The 16348-nt window shown below is 45.7% G+C and overlaps 1 non-coding gene across 1 annotated transcript; it reads left to right on the plus strand.

Moving 5' to 3' along the window:
• The first annotated feature begins 13098 nt into the window (after positions 1–13098).
• Positions 13099–13171, plus strand: trnav-cac (transfer RNA valine (anticodon CAC)). The gene has a single exon. It is a non-coding gene; the product is annotated as a tRNA-Val (tRNA).
• The last annotated feature ends 3177 nt before the right edge of the window (positions 13172–16348 follow it).

A 16348-nucleotide genomic window follows, 5' to 3' on the forward strand; every position in this document is an offset into this window, starting at 1 on the left:
GTACTCTGACAAGTACAGTTTATCTAAAATGTTACTTGAGTAAATGTAACGGAGTAAATGTAGCACGTTACGACCCACCTCTGTGTAAAACAAAACACTTTCTGTACAGTTCATGAATGGATACCACTTGCAGCACAGGTGTCAAACTCTAGGCCCGGGGACGTGATCCGGCCCGCCACATCATTTTATGTGGCCCGCGAAAGCAAATCATGTGTCAACTTCCATGATTCTTGCTAAAATCTGTTCCAAATTTGTGTATAATATTCATATGTCGGCGACACGGTGGAAGACTGGTTAGAGCGTCTGCCTCACAGTTCTGAGGACCGGGGTTCAATCCCCGGCCCCACCTGTGTGGAGTTTGCATGTTCTCCCCGTGCCTGCGTGGGCACTCCGGTTTCCTCCCACACCCCAAAAACATGCATGCTCGGTTAATTGAAATCTCTAAATTGCCCGTGAGTGCGAATGGTTGTTTGTTTGTATGTGCCCTGCGATTGGCTGGCAACCAGTTCAGGGTGTACCCCGCCTCCTGCCCGAAGATAGCTGGGATAGGCTCCAGCACGCCCACGACCCGAGTGAGTAGAAGCGGCTCAGAAAATGGATGGATGGATACTTCAAGGACAAGGAAAAGGACCCACAGCAGATCATTATATTTCATAAAGATTTAATAGCAACTATATTATGCTGCTTCCCATGGGCCCACCACCTGTGGGAGGGGCCATCGGGGTCAGGTGCATTGTGAGCTGGGCATTGACCAAAGGCAGGGACCTTGGCGATCCGAACCCCAGCAACAGAAGCTGGCTCTAGGGACGTAGAACGTCACCTCTCTGGCAGGGTAGGAGCCCGAGCTGGTGTGCGAGGTCGAGAAGTTCCGACCTGATATAGCCGTGCTCGCCTCCACACACAGCTTGGGGTCTGGTACCAGTCATCTCGAGAGGGGTTGGACTCTCTTCCACTCTGGAGTTGGTGTTTCAACTCCCACCTCCAGCAGACCTTCACCCACGTCTCGGGGAAGGTGAGGAACATTGAGTCCGAGTGGACCATGTTTCGCGCCTCTATTGCCAGAGCGGTGGCTGTAAGCTAGTCGGTGCCTGTCGTGGCGGAAATCCCTTTTTTGGCCTGTGGGACACCTGAGGCAGCTGATGAGTACCGGCTGGCCAAGCGGAATGCAGCTTTGGTGGAGGCAAAAACTCAGGCGTGGGAGAAGTTTGGTGAGCCGAAGGAGAACGACTTCCGGATGTTCTACCATCCGGCGTCTCAGGAGGGGGAAGCAGTGCACCATATACACTGTGTAAAGTGGGGATGGGGGGCTGCTGACCTCGAATCGGGACGTTGTGAGTCGGTGGGGAGAATAGTTCGAAGATCTCCTCAATTCCACCGACACGCGTTCCCATGAGGAAGCAGAGTCTGGGGTATCTGAGGCGGGCTCTCCTATCTCTGGGGTTGAGGTCACTGAGGCGGTTAAAAAGCTCCTCAGTGGCAAGGCCCCGGTGGTGGATGAGATTCGCCCGGAGTTCCTCAAGGCTCTGGATGTTGTAGGGCTGTCCTGGTTGACACGCCTCTGCAGCATCACGTGGACATCAGGGACAGTGGCTCTGGATTGGCAGACTGGTGGTCCCCCTTTTTAAAAAGGGGGAACGGAGGGTGTGTTCCAACTACAGGGGGATCACACTCCTCAGCCTCCGTGGTAAGGTCTATTCAGGGGTGCTGGAGAGGAGGATCCGTCAGGAAGTTGAATCTCAGATTCCCGAGGAACAATGTGGTTCGTCCTGGCTGTGGGTCAGTGGACCAGCTCTTCACCCTCGGCAGGGTCCTCGAGGGTGCATGGGAGTTTGCCCAACCAGTCTACATGTGTTTTGTGGACTTGGACGTGGAGTTCTGTGGAGTGTGCTTCGGGAGTATGGGGTACTGAACACCTGTACGACCGGTGTCAGAGTTTGGTACGCATTGCTGGCAGTAAGTTGGACTCGTTCCCGGTGAGGGTTGGACTCTGCCAATGCTGCCCTTTGTCACCGATTCCGTCCATAAATTTTATGGACAGAATTTCTAGGCGCAGCCGAGACGTAGAGGGGGTCCGGTTTGGTGGCCTCAGTATTGCATCTCTGCTTTTTGCAGATTATGTGGTTCTGTTTGCTTCATCAAGCCGGGATCTCCAACTCTCACTGGAGCAGTTTGCAGAGTGTGAAGCGGCTGGGATGAGAATCAGCACCTCCAAATCTGAAACCATGGTCCTCAGTCAGAAAAGGGTGGCGTGCCCTCTCCAGGTCAGGGATGAGATCCTTCCCCAAGTGGAAGAGTTCAAATATCTTGGGGTCTTGTTCACGAGTGAGGGAAGAATGGAACGGGAGATCGACAGGCGGATCGGTGCAGCGTCTGCAGTGATGCAGACTTTGTATCGGTCCGTTATGGTAAAGAAGGAGCTAAGCCGAAAGGCGAAGCTCTCAATTTACCAGCCGATCTACGTTCCTACCCTCACCTATGGTCACGAGCTGTGGGTCGTGACCGAAAGAACAAGATCCCGGATACAAGCGGCCGAAATGAGTTTCCTCCGTAGGGTGTCCGGGCTCTCCCTTAGAGATAGGGTGAGAAGTTCGGTCATCCGGGAGGATCTCAGAGTAGAGCCGCTGCTCCTCCTCATCGAGAGGAGCCAGATGAGGTGGCTCGGGCATATGTTTAGGATGTTTCCTGGTGAGGTGTTCCGGGCACGTCCCACCGGGAGGAGACCCCGGGGACGACCAAGGACACGCTGGAGAGACTACGTCTTTCGGCTGGCCTGGGAACACCTCGGGATCTACTGCCCCCGCGACCCGACCTCGGATAAGCGGTAGAAAATGGATGGATGGATACACGACAAAGACAAGATATTTAATGTTCAAACTGATAAACTTTATTGTTTTTCGCAAATAATCATTAACTTCGAATTATATGACTGCCAGACATTCCCAGCAGACCCTCACAATACGTTTGGCCTGCCACGTCGGACCGGCATCTTCCCCCACCATCGGAGCCAACTCACCACCAGGTGGTGATCAGTTGACAGCTCTGCCCCTCTCTTCACCCGAGTGTCCAAGACATGCGACCGCAACTCCGATGACACGACCACAAAGTCGATCATCGAACTGCGACGTAGGGTGTCCTGGTCCCAAGTGCACGTGTGGACACCCTTATGCTTGAACATGGTGTTCGTTATGGACAATCCGTGACGAGCACAGAAGTCCAATAACAGAACACCGCTCGGGTTCTGATCTGGGGGGCCGTTCCTCCCAATCACGCCCTTCCAGGTCTCACTGTCATTGCCCACGTGAGGATTGAAGTCCCCCAGCAGAACGATGGAGTCCCCAGTGAGAGCGCTCTCCAGCACGCCCTCCAAGGACTCCAAAAAGGGTGGGTACTCTGAACTGCTGTTTGGTGCATAGGCACAAACAACAGTCAGGACCCGTCCCCCCACCCGAAGGCGGAGGGAGGCTACCCTCTCGTCCACTGGGGTGAACCCCAACGTACAGGCGCCAAGCCGGGGGGCAATAAGTATACACCACACCTGATTTGCAAATCATGTTCGACATATATTTAATTTAATACACTACAAAGACAAAGATATTTAATGTTCAAACTGATAAACTTTATTGTTTTTAGCAAACAGTCATTAACTTAGAAATTTATGGCTGCAACACATTCCAAAAAGCTTGGACAGGTGGCAAAAAAGACTGAGAAAGTTGAGGAATGCTCATCAAACACCAGTTTGGAAAATCCCACAGGTGACCAGGCTAATTGGGAACAGGTGGGGGCCATGATTGGCTATAAAAGGAGCTTCCCTGAATTGCTCAGTCATTCACAAGCAAAGATGGGGCGAGGTTCACCTCTTTTTGAACAAGTGCGTGAGAAAATAGTGAGAAAATAGTGAGAAAATATAATAGAAAATAGAAAATAGAAAATAGAAAATAGAAAATAGTAAATAAAATATGTTCCTCAACATACAATTGCAAGGAATTTAGGAATTTCATCATCTACAGTCCATAATATCATCAAAAGGTTCAGAGCATCTGGAGAAATCACTGCATGTAAGTGGCAAGGCCGAAAACCAACATTGCGATCCCTCAGGCGGCACTGCATCAAAAACCGACATCAATGTGTAAAGGATATCACCACATGGGCTCAGGAACACTTCAGAAAACGAATGTCAGTAAATACAGTTCGGAGCTACATCCGTAAGTGTAACTTGAAACTCTACTATGCAAAACAAAAGCCATTTATGAACAACACCCAGAAACGCCGCCGGCTTCTCTGGGCCCGAGCTCATCTAAGATGGACTGATGCAAAGTGGAAAAGTGTTCTGTGGTCCGACGAGTCCACATTTCAAATTGTTTTGGGAAATTATGGACGCCGTGTCCTCCGGGCCAAAGAGGAAAAGAGCCATCCGGACTGTTACGGACGCAAAGTTCAAAAGCCAGCATCTCTGATGGTATCGGGCTGTGTTAGTGCTATTGGCATGGGTAACTTACACATCTGTGAAGGCACCATTAATGCTGAAAGGTACTTAGAGGTTTTGGAGAAACATATGCTGCCATCCAAGCAACGTCTTTTTCATGGACTCCCCTGCTTATTTCAGGAAGACAATGCCAAACCACATTCTGCACGTGTTACAACAGCGTGGCTTCGTAGTAAAAGAGTGTGGGTACTAGACTGGCCTGCCTGCAGTCCCGACCCGTCTCCCATTGAAAACGTGTGGTGCATTATGAAGCGTAAAATACGACAACGGAGACCCCAGACTGTTGACCAGCTGAAGCTGTACATCAAGCAAGAATGGGAAAGAATTCCACCGAGAAGGCTTCAACAATTAGTGTCCTCAGTTCCCAAATGTTTATTGAATGTTGTTAAAAGAAAAGGTGATGTAACACAGTGGTAAACATGACCCTATCCCAGCTTTTTTCGAACGTGTTGCAGCCATAAAATTCTAAGTTAATGATTATTTGCTACAAACAATAAAGTTGAACAGTTTGAACATTAAATATATTGTCTTTGTAGTGTATTCAATTAAATATAGGTTGAACATGATTTGCAAATTATTGTATTCTGTTTTTATTTATGTTTAACACAATGTTGGGGTTGTAGTTAAAAAAAAAGGTTTTCACATCTCACATGCTTTTAGCACATTTAAACTTATTAAAACACACTTATTAATGTGTTCGTTACCACCTGTTCTCACTTTCACTTGCATAGTTTTCCAAATAAGAGATAAGTGTGCATGCTTCAAGCTATTTTAAAAGTAAAACATAATTGTTATTGCCAATTATTTACAAGTATTTACAAGTTTTGACAAGGCCGACAGCTCCAGCTAGAGAATATCCACTTTCTGAGATTCATTCAGGGTGCGGGGGACGACAGGTCACAAACACTAAAAAATTAAAAGGCACACAGGGTAAAATATACAGCAACCTAAACATGCAAATGAGACAAAGAGGAGAGACCCTCCAATAAGTGACCACTTAGTTTTGGACTTGTCAAAAGCCTTTGATCCAATCAATATTGACATCCTCTGATGCCAGTGCTGCAGTTTCCTATCAGGATGATGACTTGACTGCGAGTCATTTTTATGGGGATCCAACAGTCGACCCTGCCGAAATCCCCGGTAAGCCGACTGTGGCTGAACAAGGTGGAAAACCGTCAGCCCCGTCATTAGTAAGGACAAGAAAAGAAATCGCCTTCCTCATCTGTCAGCAAGATCCAAAAAACAGCTTATTATTACAGTGTTCAAATAAAAAGTGGCAAGCTCTCAATCATCTATTTTACAGTGTGTGTGTGCATGAGAATATCTTGAAAACTGCGTTACGTTTGTATAAAAATAAACACGCTTGCCTGCTGATCCACAAACGCATCTTCAAAAATCGACAAGCAGAAGTGAATATTGACAAATGATATCATGTAAATATTCATCATCATCATGTCAAGTTATGATAAATGCACACACAACATTTAAGAGACGTGTGTAAATCATGGATATATTTGTGGAAATCATTCTGAGACAAATCTTTACCCATAGTTAATCATGGCAGAAATACAGAGCCAGCCAATTTCGAACCAGGGACCTTTCACATGTGAGGCGAACTTGATAACCACTACACTATGGAAACTGCTGGGTCATGTCCATACCGGTCTACCATGCACTAAGGGGAGCTGCCAGCCAAGTAACCCGAAAAAAAACACCGTGAAACCAAGATGCTGGTTGATTATGTGGGGCGAAGTGGTAAGGCCGGAGGGCTAAGGGTACTGGTGAGACAGGCTTGAGCAGAGACACATGAAATGTCGGGTGGATTTTGAGAGAATGAGGGAGCTTCAACTGAACAGAGATGGGATTTAAGACATTAGTGATCGGAAAAGGACCATTGAAGCATGGCGTGAGCTTACGTGATTCGGTCTGGAGAGGAAGGTCACGGGAGGAAAGCCAAACCATCTTAGCCACCTTGTATACAGGCGAAGGGGAGCGATGAAGATCTCTGAAGTTCCTTTCGGCTGACCGAGCCAGGGCAGCCCTGACGTCCTTCCATAGTTGGAGTTGTGGGCCCACTGAAGTACTTCAGAGCGTGTGAAATTGGGCATGAAACGCCGGTCTGGGAGTCCAGTCTTGGAATCCAGTTGGGTTCTCTGAGCCCTTTTGACCACTTGTTCTATGTCCCACGTCGCGGCCCCAACAAAGCAGGAGGAAGAAAGAAACTTGAGGTCGTCTGCACAAATACTGTAGTTACACATTTAACAACTGAATGAGGTGGAAACACTCAAATGATCCTCACATTAGAGTACATTTTCCATTTGTAGCTGTGATGGGTTATTCACATCTGGTTTTAACGCATTGGTCCCTATTACTAATCAAAATGACAGAAAATACTTTGAGAGATAGGCTCCACCAACCCACGCCGTGATTTTATTGTGGTTCGTACTCTGCGTTGTGGCCGCAACAACCCCGGTTCAAATCTGGGTCACGGCAAGAGCGAACTCCTGCAGTTATTTTTTGCTGCGTGCTGCTGGGACAGTGAAAATACTCCACAGGGACTTGCAGAGGGCCCAAACCTTTGTGGGCCTAGTGGCACAATGGATAACGCGTCCAACTACGGATCAGAAGATTCTAGGTTCAACTCCTGGCGAGCTTTTGTACAACCTTGCATATGTTGTTAAACCCAATTCAGAATGCTGTATTGGATACATTCACCTTGCTTGTGTCCTTCCTTCCTTTTAACAAGGGTTGATAATTAGCACTTGTGCTAAAACACTGCTTTGTCCAATGTTTTTGTGATGTTTATTTTAAACAAGCAAATGATTCATTGAAATAGACTGTGAGGAAACTTTTAACTCTTTGGGTAAAATGGAAAACTGCATGTGATCCTGAATAAAATGGACATACATTTTGTAATGTAATATTATATTATGTAACTATAGCACACTGTGCAGTTTCTCTTCTGTGTATTTGTATTTGCTTTTATTTTGCTTTGTTTTACTATACTGTCTGCTCCCAGGTCAGCCTTGCAAAAGAGAATCTGTTCTCAATTACCTTGCCTGGACATATAAAGATTAAATTCAATTTTAATTTTTTTTTAATGCTGGATACCTTTCAAACACTGATAGTAACCTCAGGAGCTTCAAAGATTATGACAAATCAGTCAGCCATATTAGGAGTCAGGAAGGAGCTGACCGCATGACGGCGTCAGAAGACGGCATGGTGTCCCTCCAGATTTCGGAGCCCCCAATATTGACTCAGGGACTCAGGGACTCTCCCACCTGCTGCAGTTGTTGGCGGACACTGTATATTGCTTGTTGGCCAATAAAGGTGTCTTTGTTTATCAAGCTTGTATCAGTGGAGTCTTTTTCAAAATCGCCCTTCACAATTGAAAGTCCGACAGGCCTGTCGGGGGGCTGTGGGTAATAACGGGGCAGTTCCAATGAACCATGTGTGCAAAACAGGCTGACTTTTGCGATGGTGGGGCAGCACCATCTAAATTGAGTTTTTCTTAAGTTGTAAATAAACAAGGTGAGGTATAGGTGTCCTCCATTAAGCAAAAGAGAAGATCTGTCACGAGTGGATTTAGACTGGACCCAAGAGCAGACGGAGGCTGAGAGGTTGTGATGAAAAGTTCATGGAAAAAGGGGAATGGAGATGGTCCTTGAGATGTGTTGGCAGGTTGTTCAGTCAGATAACATGTGACAGGCGGTGACGAGGACAGGCGCTGGCTTCGCGGCAGAAATCTACTTGGCGAGTAACACGGAGGGAACACTGAGGACAAGGAGAAACACAGAGGTCAGAAAGATGATGATGATGATGATGATGATGATGATGATGATGATGATGATGATGATGATGATGATGATGATGATGATGATGATGAATTACATAGATTACTTGGTAACTGGGGAGCCGTTGTTCCGCAGGAGACATTTCAATACTCTGGCGAGAGTTTCCCGGATCTGGCAGGCTTTTATGCAGGTGATGTGTGTGTGCGGCCAAGGTGTGCTGATTACTGTGGAGAGAGAGAGAGAGAGAGAGACAGAGAGGGTGAGAGAAGAGCAAAGCACCACCCAGGCTCCAACAAAAGGACTGCAGGACAAGATCGTTTAAATAAAGAGAGAGGTGAAGAAAAGACCCTGTTAGGCCTCGTACACACAAAGACAATCGGGTTGTTTTTGTCCCAATTTTGCCCTGTCCCAACCGAGGACCTCAAACGCCAGACTGTATCATGTCTTAAATTTATACTGTGAGATTATCTTGAAATCTGAGATGTGCTAAGTGGATTTGTCCAGAATATAGATCAAAATGGGTCGGGCCGAAAAATATTTATGACTCTGACGGAATCTCTGCGTGTGGGGAAAGCCATCTCCCCGAGTCATGACGTCGTGAATTGTGACGTGAAACACAATGGAGCCAATCAAGAAGCGCCCTGACTCAGGAACAACCATAAATAAAAACAAACATCTTACCAGATGTCATGGTTTTTTTTGTACAAAGGTGGGTTGCCCAGACGGCAAAAAGTATTTTCCAAAGCAAGTCCGTTATGGACATCGCCGTTCTCCAGAATTGTTTCCAGACCCGTGGTGGAAGAGAATCTTTACGTGTGTGGTGTGGTGCGTTGAGCTTATCAGAGCACACCACACACAACACGACTGAATCTGTTAAATGCCAGAATTTGTTTTCTTCAAGGGGGGGGGTCCACAGCAGATGAAAACTTAAGATTGGAAAAATCTTTGTGTCTTCCGGGCCTTAGTAAGTAGAATTGTCGCTCAAGGTGCATGTTAGAATTCTCAATTTGAATGACAAATCTTTTTTTTTTTTTACAATCAAAACTCAATGTACCATTTTCACCTTCAAAACTCAACATATTCAGATGATTTTACGAACGCTGATTTTATTTTTACATCAAAATATTAAATCCAAACATTTCAGCTTCAAATATTCAGCAGCTCCATTTCAGAGGCAAATTCATTCACTGGCAGAAAAGGCTTTTAAAAAGGCCAAAAATATTCTTGGGCAAGACACTGAACCCTAATTTGCTCCCAGTGGGCCTGGCAGCGCCTTGCATGGCCGCAGCCACCCATTGGTGTGTGAATGTGTGAATTTTGTAAAGCGCTTTGGGCACTGTGATAGTGTAGATGAACTGCTGTATATGTGAAGTCCATTTACCATGTGTGGGTGATTTTGTGTTTATTTTTGTTTATATATGTGGGGATGGGTTCTTGTATATTTTTGGGTATTTTAATTGTCTGTTTTTAAATTTGTTTTGATCTATATTTATATGGAAATTACATTTCCTCCTCGTATTTTGTAAAGGTCATTTGTTTGTATTTTTTTTTCATTTGGTTCATGCTTGGACATTGTTTCAGTTCCACACTCAATCTGTTCCAAAGTCTCAATCCATTGTTTGATATGCAGGTTATTTTTCATTGTGGTCAAAGTCAGCCAAGTACAACACTACCAGTGCCCCAGTTTAGCGGTTTTCCACTTCGGCCTTGTCGCTTGTGCCATTTTTTTGCTTTGTGTTGCCAGCATTTGTTTCTGGAGGGTTTTGAATGGATTGAAGGCATTTCAATTCTTTTCAAAGGGGAAAATGGCTTTGACATACAAGACAATTGAGTGACTCTCACTGTTTGAAGAATTGTATTTTATTAAGTCAAAAGTCTCGTCACAATCTAGTTCGATCAATCATTTGCTCATTTTAAAACATTGGACAAAAGCATTTTGACGCGAGTGATAATTCTCAGCATTTGTCCACAGCAGCCTTTTAGCAGATACAAAGAAAACTAAAAGATTGATAAAATAAAAGATGGCAGACAGAATACAAGAATGTAGATTTTTGTCAATCAGTATGATAGTAATTTCCTTTAATATTCAACATTTACTTTTTCATTTCAAGCTTCTTCATCACTGCTATCACCAGCACACTTCTATATCTTCGCCTGATACTTATAAGAGAATCTTTGGTCACAAACTGAGCATGCAAAAGGTTTCTCACCAGTGTGGGTTCTTGTGTCTTTTTAAATTTCCCCTCTGAGTGAATCTTTTACCACATACTGAGCAGGAAAAAGGTTTGTCAATAGTGTAGGTTCTTGTGTGTATTTCTAAGTTTCAACTTCCAAGAGAATCTTTGACCACAAACTGAGTCGGCAAAATCTTTCCCTTCTGTTTGTATTTTCATGTGTTGTTTCAAATTACTCTGAAAAGCAAATATTTTCTCACAGAGAACATTTCCATCGTTTGTTTTCGGCCACTTCATGTTTGATGTGGGGGTGCTCTTCCGCATCTTCTTTAAAGGGAGTGGGCCTGTCAACACATTTCCAGCTCTATCCTTAATCACCCTAACCTGCTGCAGATCCTTCCCATCTCTGTCCCTCTGTCTGACCAACCTGTAGAGATGCTTTTAACTTTCTTCAGTGTCCAACCTGGCATACGTCATCATATGCCTCTTATTTGGCCTTTGCCACCTCTACCTTTGTTATACGTTGCATCTCAATGTATTCCTTTCGCCTCTCCTCGGTCCTCTCAGTGTCCCACATATTTCTTCTGAGCTAACCTCTTTCCTTGTATGATTTCCTGTACTGTGAGGTTCCGCCACCAAGTCTCCTCTCAGAAGGTACACCAAGGACTCTCCTGCCTGTCTCTTTAATCACTTTGGCTGTAGTGGTCCAGTCTTCTGAAAGCTGTCCACAGAGAGCCCGTCTCACATCTTCCCAAAAAGCCACACGACACTCTTCCTGTCTCAGCTTCCACCACATGGTTCTCTGCTCTGCCTTTGTCTTCCTAATCTTCCTCCCCACCACCAGAGTCATCTTGCAAACCACCATCCTATGCTGTCTAGCCACACTCTCCCCTACCACTACCTTAAAGCCGGTAACCTCCTTCAGATTACATCATCTGCACAAGATGTAATCCACCTGCGTGCTTCTACCTCCGCTCTTGTAGGTCACCCTATGTTCGTGCCTCTTCTGGAAAAAAGTGTTCATTACAGCCATTTGCATCCTTGTTGCAAAGTCTACCACCATCTGTCCCTCCAAGTTCCTTTCCTGGATGCCGTACCTATCCATCACTTCTTCATCACCCCTATTACCCTCACCAACATGTCCATTACAATCTGCACCAATTACGACTCTCTCTCTGTCTGGGAGGCTCAGAACTACTTCGTCTAGCTCCTTCCAAGATTTCTCTTTCACCTTTAGGTCACAACCTACCTGTGGGGCATAGCCACTAATCACATTATAAATAACACCCTTAATTTCAAGTTTCAGCCTCATCACTTGATCTGATACTCTTTTCACCTCCAAGACATTCTCAGCTAACTCATCATTTAAAATAACCCCTCCTCAATTTCTCTTCCCATCTACACCATGGTAAAATAATTTAAACCCGTCTTCGTTTTCGACCTATAGGAGCTGAATTTCCACCGGCGCCCTGCAGGTCAACGGTGCCGGATGTTGTTAACCCGGGACATGACCGATCCGGTATGGGATTCTTTGGATGAATGCTCATATTTGTCGAGCAAAGTAAAGCCAGATGCCCTTCCTGACGAATCCCTCTGCATTAATCCAGGATTGGGACTGGCCTACAGTTTGCACTGGGTTGTGCCACCCATGGGGGTGCATTAAGAGCGGATCAAACCCAGGTCAACCCAAATCATAGTAAATGTTGAACAACACTTGACCAAATAGGCTTAAGAATTAATGTTCCCTGACCAGGAATCGGACCCAGGTCGCAGCGGTCAGAGCGCTAAATCCTAACCACTAGACCACCAGGGGCGGTACGGTGGATGACTGGTTAGAGCGTCAGCCTCACAGTTCTGAGGACCCGGGTTCAATCCCCGGCCCCGCCTGTGTGGAGTTTGCATGTTCCCCCCGTGCCTGCATGGGTTTTCTCCGGGCACTCCGGTTTCCTCCCACATCCCAAAAACATGCATTAATTGGAGACTCTAAATTGCCCGTAGGTGTGACTGTGATTGCGAATGTTTGTTTGTTTGTATGTGCCCTGCGATTGGCTGGCAACCAGTTCAGGGTGGACCCCGCCTCCTGCCCGATGACAGCTGGGATAGGCTACAGCACACCCGCGACCCTAGTGAGGAGAACCGGCTCAGAAAATGGATGGATGGATGGATAGACCACCAGGGACCAACAACTGTGAATCCAGACAAGTCCTAACTCCAGGTGGGCACAGTGAGAAAAATGAAAAATATTAGAGAAGACCATGCATTTGTTATGCAAATCATTTGGTATACAAAATTGTAAAATACTTTAGTCCTTGTGTATTGCATCTTTGACTTGTATCTGTGTACATATATATATGTATATACTTTGAAGACCCAAACCCCTGTTGTAAAACAAAGACAAGTTATTGTCCGAAAAGACAAGGGTGGCCCGAATAAACACACAAATGGCCGTAGGAATACCTTTGTTGTAGAAATAAAAAGAAATGATGGTTGGCTTGATAACTGCTCAAAACACTGGGTCCTCTCAAAGGAATTCTCACTTCAATGCTTAAATATACTACATTATGACTTATCATTTGTAAATATTCAATTCTGATGGGCTGGTCAATCAATAACTCCATGTCTGCTTTTAGGTACTCCACCCACCACAGTTTCCATAGTGTAGTGGTTATCACGTTCGCCTCACATGTGAAAAGTCCCCAGTTCGAGACTGGGTGGAAACCTTCTTTGGTGTACTTTCTTGCTTGTCAGGGAGCTGATGTACATGGTTTGCTGGTCACGTAAATCTCAAGTGGAGTGGAAGTTACCATCGTTTATTGGTGATCATGTGCACCTCACATGTGAAAGGTACTTACTTCAAAATATAGTCTGAACAGTTTTATTTTTTATTTGTATTATTTTAATTCATCTGCCTTGGAAAAACAAAAACCTTGAACCTTGAGCTTCTGCGCGAACACCATGAATAGTGCTGCCAGTGAAGTGGAATCAGGACAGAGAGGCTGTAGACCAAATATGTCAAACTCAGGCAACGATGTAATTATATTTGGGCCGCAAGACCATATTAAATGTGAATTAGAGCTGGCCCGGCAGTATATAGCACATGCGCCACTTATATTACAAATCCCAGAATGCTTTGCTAGTTGGCCCATCAGTCTAGACCAGCAAGCGCCCCTTCCTTTTCTCTTGCAGTCGTTCGCAACTATGCTACCAGTCTCCTCGAGCAAATTCACACTCCTTTTTTTCCCTCTTCCATCTCCTCAGACAAGGCCTTCAACCCTGTTCCTCTACCTGCACCTGACCATGACACCAAGAGACGGACCTACTCTCAACCCCAGGAGACGTGGATGAAGACAGAGCCGCAGGATCTGGGGCCGTGTCGCCCGGTGCGCAGAGCGGGCAACGCCGCCACTTGACAAGCAGCTCTCGTGGCACTCTGACCGAGGGCAGCCGGACGGCCAGCGTTCCGGCGGTGAAGATGGAGCCGGCCAGCAGTGATGGATGGACAGTCGTTCATGATTTTTTTTTTGTGTGTGTACATTTTGTAAAATATTGTGTGTCAGTGTTTGTAATACTGTATAAAAGGATGTGTGTAATCCTGTAAATCCTTTGTGGCCGTAATGTTCTTTTTTCATGTTCATTGTAGTATGTTTTTTCTCACGTTATTTCGTTTTTAATGTGATGGTGGAATCTTTGCATAACACAGAAGAATGCCCTTTTATGTGGGTTTTATTTATTTAAAAATTCACTTTTATCTTCTTTAATCATTTATCATTGTATTTACTTTTGTATATACTGTAGCAGTCGAAGAAGAAGAAGAGGTGGAAAGCGGGTTCTTCGGCAGAAAGAGAAGAGGAAAGCACAGAGCTAGAACTGAATGTGGGGACTTTGAATGTTGGAACTATGACAGGAAAATCTCAGGAGTTGGTTGACATGATGATGAGGAGAAAGGTTGATATATTGTGTGTCCAGGAGACCAGGTGGAAGGGCAGTAAGGCTCAAAGTTTAGGGGCAGGGTTTAAATTATTTTACCATGGTGTAGATGGGAAGAGAAAGGGAGTCGGGGTTATTTAAAAGAAGAGTTGGATCAGAATGTCTTGGAGGTGAAAAGAGTATCAGATCGAGTGATAAGGCTGAAACTTGAAATTTAGGGTGTTATTTATAATGTGATTAGTGGCTATGCCCCACAGGTAGGATGTGACCTCGAGGTGAAAGAGAAATTCTGGAAGGAGCTAGACGAAGTAGTTCTGAGCATCCCAGACAGAGAGAGAGTCGTAATTGGTGCAGATTGTAATGGACATGTTGGTGAAGGAAATAGGGGTGATGAAGAAGTGATGGGTAAGTATGGCATCCAGGAAAGGAAATTGGAGGGACAGATGGTGGTAGACTTTGCAGCGATGTAATCTGAAGGACGTTACCAACTGTAAGGTAGTGGGAGGGGAGAGTGTGGCTCGACAGCATAGGATGGTGTTGTGTAAGATGACTCTGGTGGTGGGGAGGAAGATTAGGAAGACAAAGGCAGAGCAGAGAACCATGTGGTGGAAGCTGCAACAGGACGAGTGTTGTGTAGCTTTTCGGGAAGAGGTGAGACAGGCTCTCGGTGGACAGGAGGAGCTTCCAGAAGACTGGACCACTGCAGCCAAGGTGATCAGAGAGGCAGGCAGGAGAGTACTTGGTGTATCTTCTGGGAGGAAAGGAGAGAAGGAGACTTGGTGGTGGAACCTCACAGTACAGGAAATCATACAAGGAAAAAGGTTAGCTAAGAAGAAGTGGGACACTGAGAGGACCGAGGAGAGGCGAAATAAATACATTGAGATGCGACACAGGGCAAAGGTAGAGGTGGCAAAGGCCAAACAAGAGGCATATGATGACATGTATGGCAGGTTGGACACTAAAGAAGGAGAAAAGGATCTATACAGGCTGGCCAGACAGAGGGATAGAGATGGGAAGGATGTGCAACAGGTTAGGGTGATTAAGGATAGAGATGGAAATATGTTGACGGGTGCCAGCAGTGTGCTAGCTAGATGTAAAGAATACATTTGGCTGTCTGTTGTTATTTTGTCTCAAAAGGGTCCCTTTTTCTACGAGTAAAATTTAGGAGAAAGCAACAACAAACCTATTATCTGTCTTGTAATCTGAAGGTTGCTTCAGGAATTAGATGGGTTCTCGATAGCCAGAGGTCTTTTATTCTAACCTAAACACACACAAATGATACAGGTAGTGAATTTTTCTCGAAATTTCATGAGCTCTACCAGAGGGAATCTACAAGGAAACAAGGCAGGAAAAAGCAAACAAAGGACAAACATTGGTAGGAAGAGGCTGAGCTTATGATGTGAGGGTGGAATGAGCGTGTATTGACAAAGCATATAGCTGGGGGTTCCTGTTCTTGTTTATGTAAACACAAATATGCACAAATCTGTACTTTCAGTAGACCACAAGCTGGACTTACTTTGCATGGAACAGAATTTACGCAGGCTGGTCAATTTCCCGGATGTTTGGCCGGTCTGGTCTGCACGGGGAACAGGTGGATTTGGCGGAAAAGGAAGGGGGAAAAAGGAGAGCAGGAAAAAAATTGCCAGAGCCCGTATGTCACTATTCGCAAGACGTTCGGAGCGGACGTGCGCTGCCCCCGCTTCCTTCCCGGAGTTTGCCCAGGCACCCAAAAGGGTAGCTTGGAGCGCTGGCAGGATGCCCTGCGGCGGGGAAGGGTCCGATGTGTCCTCGCCACTTCATGGTGCGAGGTGGGGCTTCCTGGCTAAGCCAGTCTTCTGCAAGTTGGTTGAACGAGAGCCAGCAAACAGCGGGTTCCTCAACTTTTTGGTGATTAAGCCAGTGTCCCCCCAAAAAAATATTTGTTGATGAGACACTTCAGGCTTGCTGGGGGTGAAAGTTAATTGACTTTG

This window comes from Phyllopteryx taeniolatus, unplaced genomic scaffold, assembly GCF_024500385.1.
Source record: "Phyllopteryx taeniolatus isolate TA_2022b unplaced genomic scaffold, UOR_Ptae_1.2 contig_85, whole genome shotgun sequence".
Taxonomy (NCBI): Eukaryota; Metazoa; Chordata; class Actinopteri; order Syngnathiformes; family Syngnathidae; genus Phyllopteryx; species Phyllopteryx taeniolatus.